This window comes from Narcine bancroftii, chromosome 12, assembly GCF_036971445.1.
Source record: "Narcine bancroftii isolate sNarBan1 chromosome 12, sNarBan1.hap1, whole genome shotgun sequence".
In the NCBI taxonomy this organism is placed as follows: domain Eukaryota; kingdom Metazoa; phylum Chordata; class Chondrichthyes; order Torpediniformes; family Narcinidae; genus Narcine; species Narcine bancroftii.
In genome coordinates, this window is record NC_091480.1 from 86,315,704 (window position 1) to 86,329,371 (window position 13,668).

Genomic DNA, 13,668 nt, shown 5'->3' on the forward strand with positions numbered 1-13,668 from the left:
TTGCAAAAGCATAGTGTTATAATTCAGATTTACCCATCAGTTTGATAGGTAACCTGCTAATATAATAGCCATTAAAAATGTGTGGCAATTTGCTGCTTTGTTTTGAGCTGTCAGATCCTTGGAAAAGCAAGAAGTGGTCACAAGTATCAAATCTAATTAAACCGACAAATGCCTGGTTGGCCCAGTTGTATAGATTTAAAGTAATTTTACTTTGATCCTGTGTTCCATCCTTGATGCCTGAGGCCAAATATGATTACAGTACATAAGCTTTGTTATTTATAATTCATAAATAGTTTGTGTAGTTTCAGGAATTGTCTTGTAAAGTTGCTAACAATTATATTGTATGTTTGGGAAAAAAAATTGTATTTGATGAATTATTTCAAGAGTCAGTTAGAAAATCTCCCTTATCCCAGAAGACCAAGTGGGATCCAAGGTGAACTCTGGTTGTGGTTTGTGTGTCAAGAGTCAAGAATGTCTCCTCAGGTTTTTCAAAGCATCATACATTGATCTGGGATCACCTAACCAACAATAATCATGATCTGAAGCTCTCCCTGTTTAATTATATTGACATGATAAAGATTGCTGTTGGTCATTCACCACCTGCTTACCCCCTTGCTAACTGAGCCTGACTATTACATTTCACCATTAAGCAAGTTTAATCTTTTAAACCAGTGTAAATTAAACAGGATGGAGATTATGCCAAACATTTTGAATTTGGTCTTGAAAGAACACATCATGAAGGAAGAGATTTGCTCTCTGCCCAGTGTAATAAGATTCTTCAACTGTTAAAATTAAAGCACGACCTTAAATTTGCACAAATTAGGTTCAGATGAAGGAAATAGAACATATTGTCTTTACATGAACGAGCTGTTAAATTAAGCCAGTGATTTTTACCTCAAAAAATTACCTTGGGAGCTGGTTGCATTTACCTTAAATTTATACATCATAATTCTACATACTTTTTCCATGCTACTGTGAATTATCTAAAATTACACCTTTGTACTCTGATTTCTGATATGTTATTCTCTTGAGGCTCAAGAGCTTCACATAATCATCTATTTCCTTTTTTTTTAAAAAAAGCACTATTTAGTGAAAATTGATTATTGTTCTCCACTGTGAAACATCAATTCTATATTCTGGAATGGTGGCTAGATCCAAATTTTGTCTTGTAAAATAGCATAGCGTTCGTATAATATTATTCATGACTGAATTTTGTTGCTTCCCAGCCTTCATAGCTGCTGTTCTCACAATTTGCTTCAAACACAGAAGTTAAGGGGTGGGGGTGGGGCATATAAAATTAAACAGTAATAAACATTGAAAAAATTCTTGTGTTTAGCTGTGCATTGGTCTACCAGAGATCACACGTGCTTTAAAAAAATTTCCATGATACTTTGTCAGAAATATTTCTGTCTAGGATGTTGATGTTTCCCCCCACCTCCCCCAACCATTCTCCACTTCCTTCAGTTTAAAACCCCAGCTCACTTGCAAGTGAAATAGAGAAGGCAGTCAGGAGGTGGGGTGGGTTTAATTTATTATGCATTTTTAATATTGCTTTTTCAATAATTTTGTTTTATCGGCCATAATAATAATAAACTAAAGCTACAACTAATGTTGTAGTATAAAATTAAATCATCCTGAAAGAGATTTATCTATTTTTGTGGGAGAAGATTCCACTTTAGCCTCTCAACTAAATCCAACGATGTAGAATGTCCATTAAAATTGACCACAATTTTACTTTTATCTTCTTGCTGTACGTCATGTTCAACTGTACATCAAACTTGCTTCATGTAGAAATTGTGACTTATGGTAAAGCATAACTATAAAAACCTCCATAAGTTGTCTAAAACTGCTTTTAAAAACTATAATGAGGATTTATATTTCAAATGTTAATGGGTGAACTGAAAAAACTTTCTTTACATGAAACCAAAAATCAGAGCAAGTATTTCACTTTGAACATTAATTGTCAGTTCACAATTGATGAATCAAGTTTCAAATCTAAATTGTATGCAAGAGCAGAAATCCATCCTGTGGATGGGACACCTTTTCTTTGCTGATATGCAGTCATCACTGAGTGAAGTAGCGGTTCTACAATTGAGGATTAGGACTGAAGCAACTCCACTTTTGCAATGGCGGTCCCAAGTAGACAATTTTATGAATGTAGTTGTATGGTAACCCATCCTGACAATGAGGGGAGCGGGGGGGGGGGTGGGGGGGGGGGGGGGGGGGGGCGGGGGATCAATCTAGTTTTCCACTTTTGTACACCCTACATTATTGTCTTAGTATCTTAACTGAAGAAGTTCTCAAGGGAGCCATTTTAGAAGTAAAATACTTGAATATTTAGTCACTATCTAATGAGGTTGAGTGTCTGAAAATTGAATTCTTTCCCCACAGTGGTGCAAATGGGCAAATCTCAAGAGACCAGAAATAGTTTAATTCCATTTGCTTCTGTCACAAAGTAATTTATAAATTCATCTCCAAAATTCCATTAGATACCATTGTTTTTTTTTTCACTTCAGAACAAAACCAATCAATGCACCAATATCACAAAAGTTTGCTTCTTTCATGCTTATTACGGCTGCAATTGTAGACTGCAATGTGTAATTTAGGCTGTTGCAAATTTAAATTTCATACCAAATGAAGGATCTATACAAAACGTGTTTTTGCTTTTGCTTAATGTGTGAAGTCAACTGGAAGTGTTCTCTGTAGTTTTGGGGTTTCAGCCATTGACTTCATCATTACACACTTACTTGTTTTCAAGTTTTAGTCTCAAGTCACTTCAGTTATCGGACTGAAATTGCACAGGACAATTTCTAGCTCTCTCACATTCTCCTACTAATTTTCATTATTGCCTTCTTAAAAACTTGATAACTTTGACTTGTTTATTTCAATAATTAAATTCAGTTCCTCACAAATTCATAGACTTGGTGATGCCATTGGGAATGAATAATTACAAAATATTTTCTGATTTTTATTTTAAAGTGACTGGAATAAATAACACTGAAGGTTGCTTTTGTCAGAACATTATAAAATGAATCAGAGTTTGTACATGATTGAATAATTATGTACACAAAGAACACTGCGCGACTTGCTGAGTTTCTCCAGAACATTTGTGTATTACAATCACAGTGTCTGCAGACTTTCTTGTTTAACTGTACATAATTACTTATTTTCTGTAAAATATTTAGTCAAGTATGTCTGGAATGTATGTTCTAAGAACGGTTAATTGCAAGCTTTCAGTAGATCAGTTTAATTGTCTGATGTGAATACTAATGACAGACTGCATTGCATCAATTCTTTTCTTCCTGCTTTTTGTTTTAATACTTAATATTTGATACCATTAAAAAAAACCTTGCACACACAAAGAAACATTTAAGTCTGCACGTGTCTCCACATGTGTGTCTGCATGTGAGTAAGACTGAATAATCTTTAGTCAGTAATAGTCCCATTGAATTTTTGTAAAATGTTCAACTGATCAAGGTAAAATTTAGTTTGGATTTCAGGAACATTCAAATTGTCACACTTGATATAATGGTATGTTTGCGTTTTATTGTTTCCTTCAATTCAAAGTGTAGTTATGATGTTATTAACATGGTGTATAGGACTCCAGTGACCTCAGAGCAATAATGAATGTGGCACAGTGAATTCCTGTTTCCAACTTCCATATGTGGAACTAAGTTGATTATTTCTACTGCTATTAGTATAACAGTTCTCTAGCTTTTAAAATAACAAATTTTTCTCAAGTTCTGATAACTCGTCTATTGCTCTAATGCATTTTATTTGATATGATCCTTTCAATTTCGTTCAGTTAAAGGGCATGAAACAGTTATAAGTTATCACAAGTAATTGTTGATTATCAACTTCCAAGTGTTAGAACATTACTGAAGTGGTGACTAGCAATAAGTACATTGGAAAGAACAAATTTATCCAGATATAATATGCAGGTATAGCTGGAAATTATATTTCTTCATAGCTGGTCTAGAATTTACACCTTTTAAGTTCACTGGATCAATGTATCTGATGTTTTTTGAACGTTATTGTCAAGATGAAGGTTGATAGAACCAGCGGTGTGACTGCATTGGAGGTCTAAGCTCAATAATTGTACGTCATTCACACATTTTGGGAATAATATGGATGTTTGGGCAATAGACATTTTGCAAATTACTGGCATTGCCTTGAAGGAAACCTCTTTTAGAAACTTGCTAAATTTGGAAGGCTGGTTTTGGAAGGTGAAATGTTGATAGAACCAACGGTGTGACTGCATTGGAGGTCTAAGCTCAATAAGTGTATGTCATTCACACATTTTGAGAATAATATGGATGTTTGGGCAATAGACATTTTGCAAATTACTGGCATTGCCTTGAAGGAAACCTCTTTTAGAAACTTGCTAAATTTGGAAGGCTGGTTTTGGAAGGTGAAATGTTGATAGAACCAACGGTGTGACTGCATTGGAGGTCTAAGCTCAATAATTGTACGTCATTCACACATTTTGGGAATAATATGGATGTTTGGGCAATAGACATTTTGCAAATTACTGGCATTGCCTTGAAGGAAACCTCTTAGAACCTTGCTAAATTTGGAAGGCTGGTTTTGGAAGGTGAAATCAGCACAGATGAAATTAAATATCGTTTCCACAGGTTTTAAAGCATTCTTATGAAATATTAGTTAGATTGTCTAGAAATTATCCCAACGTAAGATCACAAATCAGTTCTTAATATTCAGTTAAAAAGAAAGTTTTTTAATTATTGGTTTCATCTGAAATATTTTTTTCTGAGCAAGAAAAACGAGGGCAAAATAGTATTGTGTTTTCTGCAAGCTCATTGCCAAAACTGAGTTATAAGTTAACTTGTTCGTTTAATACATTGGTTAAAATACCATGATCGTATCAGGCTTTGTTTTTAATGAGAAATGCTATTCAATCTTTAAACCATCAGAATATTTTTTTTAAAATGTGTCAATTTCAGGGGCACTGTTGCAACACTGATCAGAATTAGCCTCCCATCCACCTGGTGAATTAATTCACAATACAGAACTTGTACAGAAATAAGTATCTTGGAAGGACTGTCAGATGAATAATTTGAAGATTATTTCACACAGTCGGGATGGATTTGTTCTGGGTATCCAGAGCATGAACTAGATTAAAAGGCAATTAAATGTGAGTTTCACATTCCTTTCTCTTTCCTCTGTTAATGTTCATTGCTTCATGTGGAACAGATTAATTTTGTTTAAGAAAATTGAATTTGAGACTAATTTACTGGGTTTGCTTTCAAATGAAAGGAACTTAAAATCAATGCAACTGTCCAATGATATTTCACTTCCTGTGCTATTTTAAATCCTATTCTCAAAGTTGAAGGTCTTTGCGGCGCTGAATAATTCAGCAAAGGGTTCTATTGTAAAATATTCAGAACTGTAGTGTTCAACTTTTTCCCGTATCGAGCAGCATTTGTTCCTCAGAAGTTGAATTGGGTCAATTTTAATGTGTCGCGATAATAGAGCAGTAATATTGGCAACCCTCGCCTTCCTCCAACCAAGCAGATGAATAACGAATTGGAGGTTAAAGTGCTAAAAGGAACTAATTCTGAAAGAACTCTGAAATTACTACTAGATTCCTGTTCGCGTTAGGACCAACGATATGATTTGAGGAAAACAATGAAACAAGGTTTCATGAATGATTGTCTACCTCCAATTCTCCGTCCAGTCAAATAATCTTTTTTTTTACTTGTAAGAATTTTATGAAAGAAAAGTACATCGGCCATTTAATCTCCTTGGGTTACTGCCTAGTAGATTAATCTTTTAATTCCCGGAAACCTAAGAACAGTACTGGAGGCACGATGAGCCTGGTTGTTCCAGATACTTAGAGTTGTTCAGTAGTACACACCTCCAATCAGGAAAACCTTGGCAATATGAAAATAATAGTACAGATAATATTGATAATCCAGGTGAAGACCTATGCAATATTTTTCATAAATGCGCCGCTTCTTTCCTTCTAGAGATATTTCTCAGATTACAACTTCTAACATGGCATTAGCAATACCTTGATCTTTACACAGCTGGGGATGTATAAAAGTATGGATACTGTGTTGATCTCTTGCAAAGCCACAGATAAACATTGTCAAAAGCCATTACAGTGTAAATATACATTAATTATTAATGCTTTCATCAGAATTCTGATAATGTGAATGTTCATAGGTAGATTTTTCAAGTGTTGAAACAGCAATTATCAAATTTATTGACTACTTATCCTGTTCCCATAAAGGGGTGAACAAGCTGGAGTCAGTGATTTACATCAAAACAGGATTACTTTTTAAGAGCCGAAACAATTTTATAGTAAAACTGCATGTAAAGCGAGACTTTAGTCCATGTTCTCTTCAAACCAGCAATACAATACAAATGCAGGACAAGTGATTTTTAAATCTCTTAGCTGAAGCACCAACTCATTTGGCTTTCGTCATCCAGCCTCTGAATTACTGCACAACCAAGAAGAGACTGGCTGATACCGTTCCAGCATTAGAGCCATCCCTCTGTACTCCCAATCACTGCACTGCCGCCAGCCCCAGCCACAGAGTCACTGCAGCAGTAACGACATTCCGTTCTGCAGTGTAGTCCCTTGAATTAAAGTTGATGATTACATCAGGAACTCGATCATCTATTATTGCACTCTCCTGCATTAACGCAGAAATGTTGAGCTTCTTTCGCCTACCACATCAAATAAGTTAATCAGGTGTTTATTAAAAGACACCGTAAATGTGGAAGTTTAGATTTGGGGGGTGGGGGGGAAGAAATTTACATATTGCAGTTAATGGGAGTGCTATTTTTGCACATGACTTGTTCTCAACCTGTGTAGAAGTAAGAGTATCATGAATGCATGGAGGGAGCTGAAGAGATGAAGGTTCTACAGTAATAAGTGTATTTAAAAAGCATGTTACAAAATGGAGATTTAAAGCCACATTTGTGACTATTAAAAGCACCAAAAAACATTGCAAAGTTTTTGAACCAGGAAAGTCTGTTGTCTCTATTTAAACCATTAGCCTTATATATTAACATACCACATTTACCTCACAATAGCAGTTTTTGTAGGAAGTGTTTAATTGTGCATTTTTTAAAGTTTGTAAGAAAACTGTTTACTTCCATTCATTATGTGAAATATACTTGTATTATTCAAGGATCCTTCTGTTACCATTGAGCAGTGTATCCTTATTTACTTCACACAATTGAAATTATGTAATGATTATGTCTTTTGCCTTTTTTCCTGTTTGTATAGATCATGTGAACTTTCTTAATGGTCAATTTAGTGTGTGTGGTGCACCATTTATGACATCAATAAAATGTTCCTGCCAACTATCACTTGATTAGATTTGAAGTTCATTACTCAAGCAAGAGACAGTGATATTATCGAGTTAGTTTGGTTGCTGTGAATGGATACAACGTCAATCAGCAAGTACAAACCCCCCCCCCCCCACATCCAGTTCCCAATTCCGTTGCCTGTAAGCACATGAGTGCTTTGAAAGATGAATATGTAAATTACCTCGGGCATTGCAAACTGAACACAAGGTATATAAATTGTGGGGGGGGGTGGGAATAATTTATTGTCAACATGTTTTAAATCACTTTTTAAACTTTGGATTAATTGATACTTTCACTATTTCTGTGGAGGATTAAGTTCTGATTTTGAGATGTGAAATATTGAATGCTACCTTGCCTTGACATGCAACAGCTGTACCGTCAGCCACATCACAATATTGTTCATGGAATATTATTGCCTAGCAATTTAACTGGGACAGTCACGTGTGTTTTTTTTTTAGTTTTAAATAAAGCTGGAGAAACTCATCAGGGTCAGTGCAAAGATAAAGATCCATAGCCAAGGTTTTGGGCTTGAGTCCTTCGTCAAGGTATGAACAAATTGTGGGTAGGCGCCCGAACAAAATAGTGGAAGAAAGGGCAAGGAGAGGAGCAAAGTCTGACAGGAGGAGGTAATAGGTGGTGCTTAAGGGAGGAAAGGCTCTGTGAACGGAGAGGGAGGGGGTGGTGACGTGGAAAGAAGACCAATGGGAAGGGAGGGAGAACAGGGAGTGGACGAGCAGAAACAGAGGTCAATGTTAATCCAGTTGGAGAGTGCCCATATGGAAATGGAGAGGGAAGGGGGTGGAGAGCTGGAGGAAAGAAGACAGAGGGATGGGGAATAGAGCGGAGAACAGGGAGTGGACTAGCAGAAACCAAGAGGTCGATAACGTCAGGTTGGAGAGTGCCCTGGCAGAAAATTATGTAGCTCCTCCAATTAACAGGTGGTTTGGGTTTGAAAGTACACAAGGCCATGGACAGACACATCAACATAGGGGTGGGGCCCAGTGTTGAAATGGTTGGCCACTAGGAGATTCTTGTCACTGATCTGGACAGAGCAATGGCACTCAGAAGTGATTCCCTGGACTGCGTCCAGTCTCTCCATTGTAGAGAAAGCCACGACAGGAGCAGTAGATGTCTCCTGCAGAAACGCTTGAAAGGACTGTTTGGGGTTTTGGTGAGGGAGGAGGTGTGGTGCTAACTGTAGCTGCAGGGGAAGGTACTGAGGGGGTGATTAATGGGAAGGGATGAGTCAACAGGGATGGATCTTCAAGGAAGGTGGGGAGGGTAGCAGAACATGATATAGGTGACAGTAATTACAGAGGGTCATGCGTTGGCTTCATGTGTGGTGATCACGTTTTGAGGTTGGAAAGGCAATAGAAGGAATTAATGGTTTCTCGACCTGTAAGAGCATCCATTTATTCCTCCAGCCTCAAGATCAAATTATGTAATTCCCTGCAGTAGTAAATTAAGTTGCTGTTAGAAGCAATGAGAATTATCTAGTCCAGCCATTCTTAAAGGGGGCATGGACTGAAAATATTTTATTTTTTAAAAAAAAGTTTCATGTAGTTGGTAGGAGTGTACAGAGAATTTTTTTTAAATTAGATGTAACAGGCCCTTTCAGCCCAAACACCTGTGCTACCCAATTACACCAGTTGACCTACAACCTCTGGTCCGTTTCAAACGGTGGAGCACGTAGAAACACACATCCTGGGATTCGAGCCCCAGTCCTCGCTGGCACTGTAAAGGGGTTGCACTAACCGCTACGCCAACCGTGCTGCCCACCTGCCTGCTTCACAGAGAAAGGGGCCCATAACTTTTGAACAGAGTCCTAAGGGAGCTCTCACCAAAATGGGGTTGAGAATGGCGGCTCTCGTTGTCAACAGGATTTGTGGAATAAATATACTTAACAAAAAGCAATTAAAATAGCATTGTTCCTATGTGACCTCCATGCTGCCTACACTCAAAATGTAAGAGCACACTTCATTTTTTTTAATCCTGCTGACTGAAAACAGACGTCATTCTAATGCATAGAATTGTTTAATGAACAGATGTAGAGGCCTTGCATCAATGGCTTTACCATGCATAATTTGATTTGCACTCTGAATATTTATGCAGTTCCCTGACTTAATTTATAAATGAAAGAATCAGGCCTGGCCTAATAACTAATGTTCTTGATGCAGATCCAATTTGCCTCTGTTCATTTATATGTTGGCCACTCAATTGACACAAATAATTTTATTCCCATTAAGATCTTAACTGAACTTAACTTTGAGCCAAAGATATTAGGGTAGTTTCTACCTGAGCACTGCACTACTTATATTATTAAATATAGACCACTGAAAGGGTCTACCTTGAAATTACTATTAATCTTTCAGAAAAATAGTGTGCTCAGCTTTACAAAACTTCCCCAAGTTCCATGGTCATTCACTTTCCATTTGTACCTTTCACTAACATTTTGACCATGAGCAACAGTGAAATGCTTAAAAAAGGCAGAGGGTGCCATACAGATTACATATTTAAGCAGACCTTATCCTATACTCGAGTTAAACTAAATGAGAGAGGTCCAGAATGCGACCTTCCACTTGTGTCCATGGGCATTGAGTTTCTCCCCAGCCAGTCCCAGCTTGTAGTCGTAGACTCCATTCCAGCAACCTGGGCACATTCTGCAGATTGGTCCAATCCACTCAGCTGACCCCTTCCCATACCACTCAGAGCCAGTAAGTAACAACAATTAGCATAGAACATTACAGCACAGAAAACAGGTCCTTTGGCCCTTCTAGTCTGTGCCAAACTGTTATTCTGCCTCATCCCACTGGCCTGCACCCAGTCCATAGCCCTCCATAACCGATCCCATCCACGTTCCAGTCCAAATTTCTCTTAAGTGTGAAGATTGAGCCTATATTCACCACTTCAGCTGGCAGCTCGTTCCACACTCCCACCACTCACTGAGTGAAGAAGTTACCCAAACACTCCCCCTAAACCTTTCCCATTTAACCCTTAACCCATGTCCTCTGCTTTGTATCTCTCATAACCTCAGTGGAAAAAGCCTAATTTATCCTATCAGTTACTATGCCCACATAACTTTGTATACCTTTATCAAATCTCCCCTCATTCTTCTACTCTCCAGGGAATAAAGTCCTAAACTGTTTAACCTTTCTCTGTAACTCAGTTCCTGAAGTCCTAGCAGAATCCTAGCATGTCAGTGTTTGCAGGGAAATTAAAATGGGAGGTGTTGGATTTGGATTTGTTGGCTGGAGACAAGAAGGACTGGAAACCTGGAAGTGGAACAGACCGGCTGTTTCTCAGTACCAGAGAACCTAGGTATGGTGTTAGCGTATTCTCCCAATGAATGCATGGGTTTTCTCCCACATCACAGTGACACGTTGGGTTAATTGGGTTCTATAAATGATCTCCAGTGTGTAAGAGAGCAATAAAATCTGAGGGAAGTTAATGAGAGTGGGGAAAATTTTAAAAGTGGGATTAATATGGAAGTACTGCAGATGAGTTGTTGATGGTTCACACAAACTCAGTGGGACAAAGGATCAGGTATAAAACTCTATTACTCTAAGGACTTTGGAGCCAGGAGATTTTTTAATTTTAATATTTTTTTAAAGTTTAGACATACAGCACGGTAACAGGCCAATTTGGCCCACGAGCCCGTGCCGCCCAATTGCATCCAATTGGCATACAAACCCTCGGTACTTTTTTGAATAGTGGGAGGAAGCTGGAGGAAACCCACGGAGACATGGGGAGACGGCTTGGGATTCGAACCCCCGTCCCGATCGCTGGTGTTGTAACAGCGTTGCACTAACTGTGCCGCCCGCTCTTGGGGAATGGAGCTGATGTTGCAGGAGACCAGAAAACAGAGAGAACACCCCAGTTTGAGGAGGAGAAGCAGAGGAGATGGCCCCACGGGTTGGTGACCACGGTGATGGATAAGTGAGGGGCTCTGAGGCTGGAGAACACGCAGGCAGCGTGACTTGCGGCAAGGAACTCACGCAGGCTGTGGGCTGCTGCCGACTGCGGACAAAGGACTCACACCAAGCTGCAGAGTGCTGAAGATTGGCTCGAGATGGAAATGAGATGCAAGAGGTTGCCAAAGATTTCCTGATCGTTCCGGAGGTGTGCATCTGGGTTGCTGATGGTTTGGACTGAAGGCTGCTAGACCACTGGAGGCAAAGCCATTGACATTCAGTAACTTGGGGGGGACGGGACATTTCTCTTTCTCTGGCCTGTCAGCGGCATTGAGCAATTCCTGCTGAGAGCAAATCTTTATCTGCCTTACAGTAAACTAAAGGAAAATTTGTGAAATACAAAGTTTTCTGTTTTATTACATGACAATAATTTTGAATCTTGAAATGGAACAAAACATCTGGAGCAGGAATTCTGGGGGTTGGAGGAGTGGAGCCAGGTATCTGAAGCTGGTGACTGGAGCCAGGTAGACAGAATGGAGACTGGATCTGTGCTCTGGAGACAGGGGGTTTGGAATATGGAGCGAGAGGGATGTCTTTTTTTTTACAAAAAAAATCTTTTTGAAGTAGTGACTTTAATTTAATTATCAATCGGGACAAGAGTTTTATTGGAGGTCTGATTTAGGCCTTTTATAACTAGCTCTGATCCTCTCATTCACCAACCTCTGTAAATATCCTCTTCAGCCTTGAATTAGGCACTTGGTTTACTGCAGTGAATCAAAAAAGTCTGCAAGATGCTGTGATGGTAGTTAATAACCAAAAAAAAACACTGGAGAAACGGCAGGTCCTGCTCAGCTTCTTTTATTAATTTGGTTTATTGGCTCTGACTTAATGTTGGATGTTTCATTTACTATGGGATTGAACCCGTGGTCTTGCCACAGGAAGTAGTTGAGGCCGATTCCTTGTCAATATTTAAGAAGTAGGTTAGATTTGGCCCTTGTGGCTAAGGGGATCAGGGGGTATGGGGAGAAGGCAGGAACCGGGTACTGATCAACCATGATCATATTGAATGGCAGTGTAGGCTTGAAGGGCCAAATGGCCTACTCCTGCACCTATTTTTCTATGTCTTTTGATGATGTTTCAGGTAGATTTTCACAGATTTTAAAAAAATATATGCAGGTATTTCATTCCAAAGATAAATCCCTTCTTGGTTAATTTGAGCTTCAACCACTAGATGCTGCTGTGGAGCTGGAAATGATGAGCTCCTCTCCATTTCAAAAAAAACCCTGACATATGAGCACACTGCTCTCACTTTCTTCCATAAAGATTTACTAAAGAAGATTTAATGATTAGAAGAAAATACCACAGAATATCTATCATGTCAAATTGGCTGTGACCTTTTCTATTTGACGCACGAAGGGCTCAGGCCTGAAACGTTTACTTCCTATGGATGTTGCATGACCTGCTGAGTTTCTTGATCACTTCTATGTATTGCATGTTGTTTATTTATGATTTTGTCTTCTGGTATGGATGGTCACCATCCTGTCAACTTTCTACAGGAGCTCTATCGAGAGAGAGAGGGCATCCTAGTCGGCTGCATTGTGGCGTGGTACGATTGCTATAGAGTATAGAGCATTGAAATAGAGGTCAATCCACAGGACCATAAGAGTAGCAGAGAGGACTCACCCCCTCCCCCCTCCCCATTGATATGATCTACCAGGATTGATGTCTGAAGAGGGCTCGCAAAATCATTGAGGACCCCTGTCACAGCATCTTCCAGCTACTGCTGAACTGCTCATACAAACCTTCTACTACTTAATTGACAATATTTATTTTTATATAAATAAATGCAGGTACGTTCTACATATGAATCATTTGTATGAATGTGCATTATGTCTATAAGTGCGTCTGAATGTTTTTGCGCCGAAGACCGGAGAACGCTGTTGATCGGGTTGTACTTGTGCAATCAGATGACAATTGAACTTGGTAGTGTAACTGATGGAGAACTGGACCTAAGCTTTCTGTCAGTTCTCCTGGAACAGAGGGATGGTTTGTTAAATTATTTGGGGAAAAAATCTTATCATAGCTCCCAGGTTGAAATAATTATTTCACAGAGAAAACGCTCTGAATTTTAGTTCCAAAGTCACATTTATTTGTCATTGATTAACTATCAACAGTATTTGTTTGCGGTCTGCACATATCAATCCAGAGATTCACCACCAATTTCTTACAAGAAATTTGTTTATTCTGGCCCTCCACATCAATTTCTCTGCTCTGTTTCCAAACAGCGAATAATAAACTAGTATGTGTCTCCCTCTAATTTCAACATAACCTCTCTAGGGGAGACTATCCCCAGCTTGCAGATCTAGGCATTAATCTTTCAGTAAATGAAACACTGGTTCTTTATTTTAACGATTAG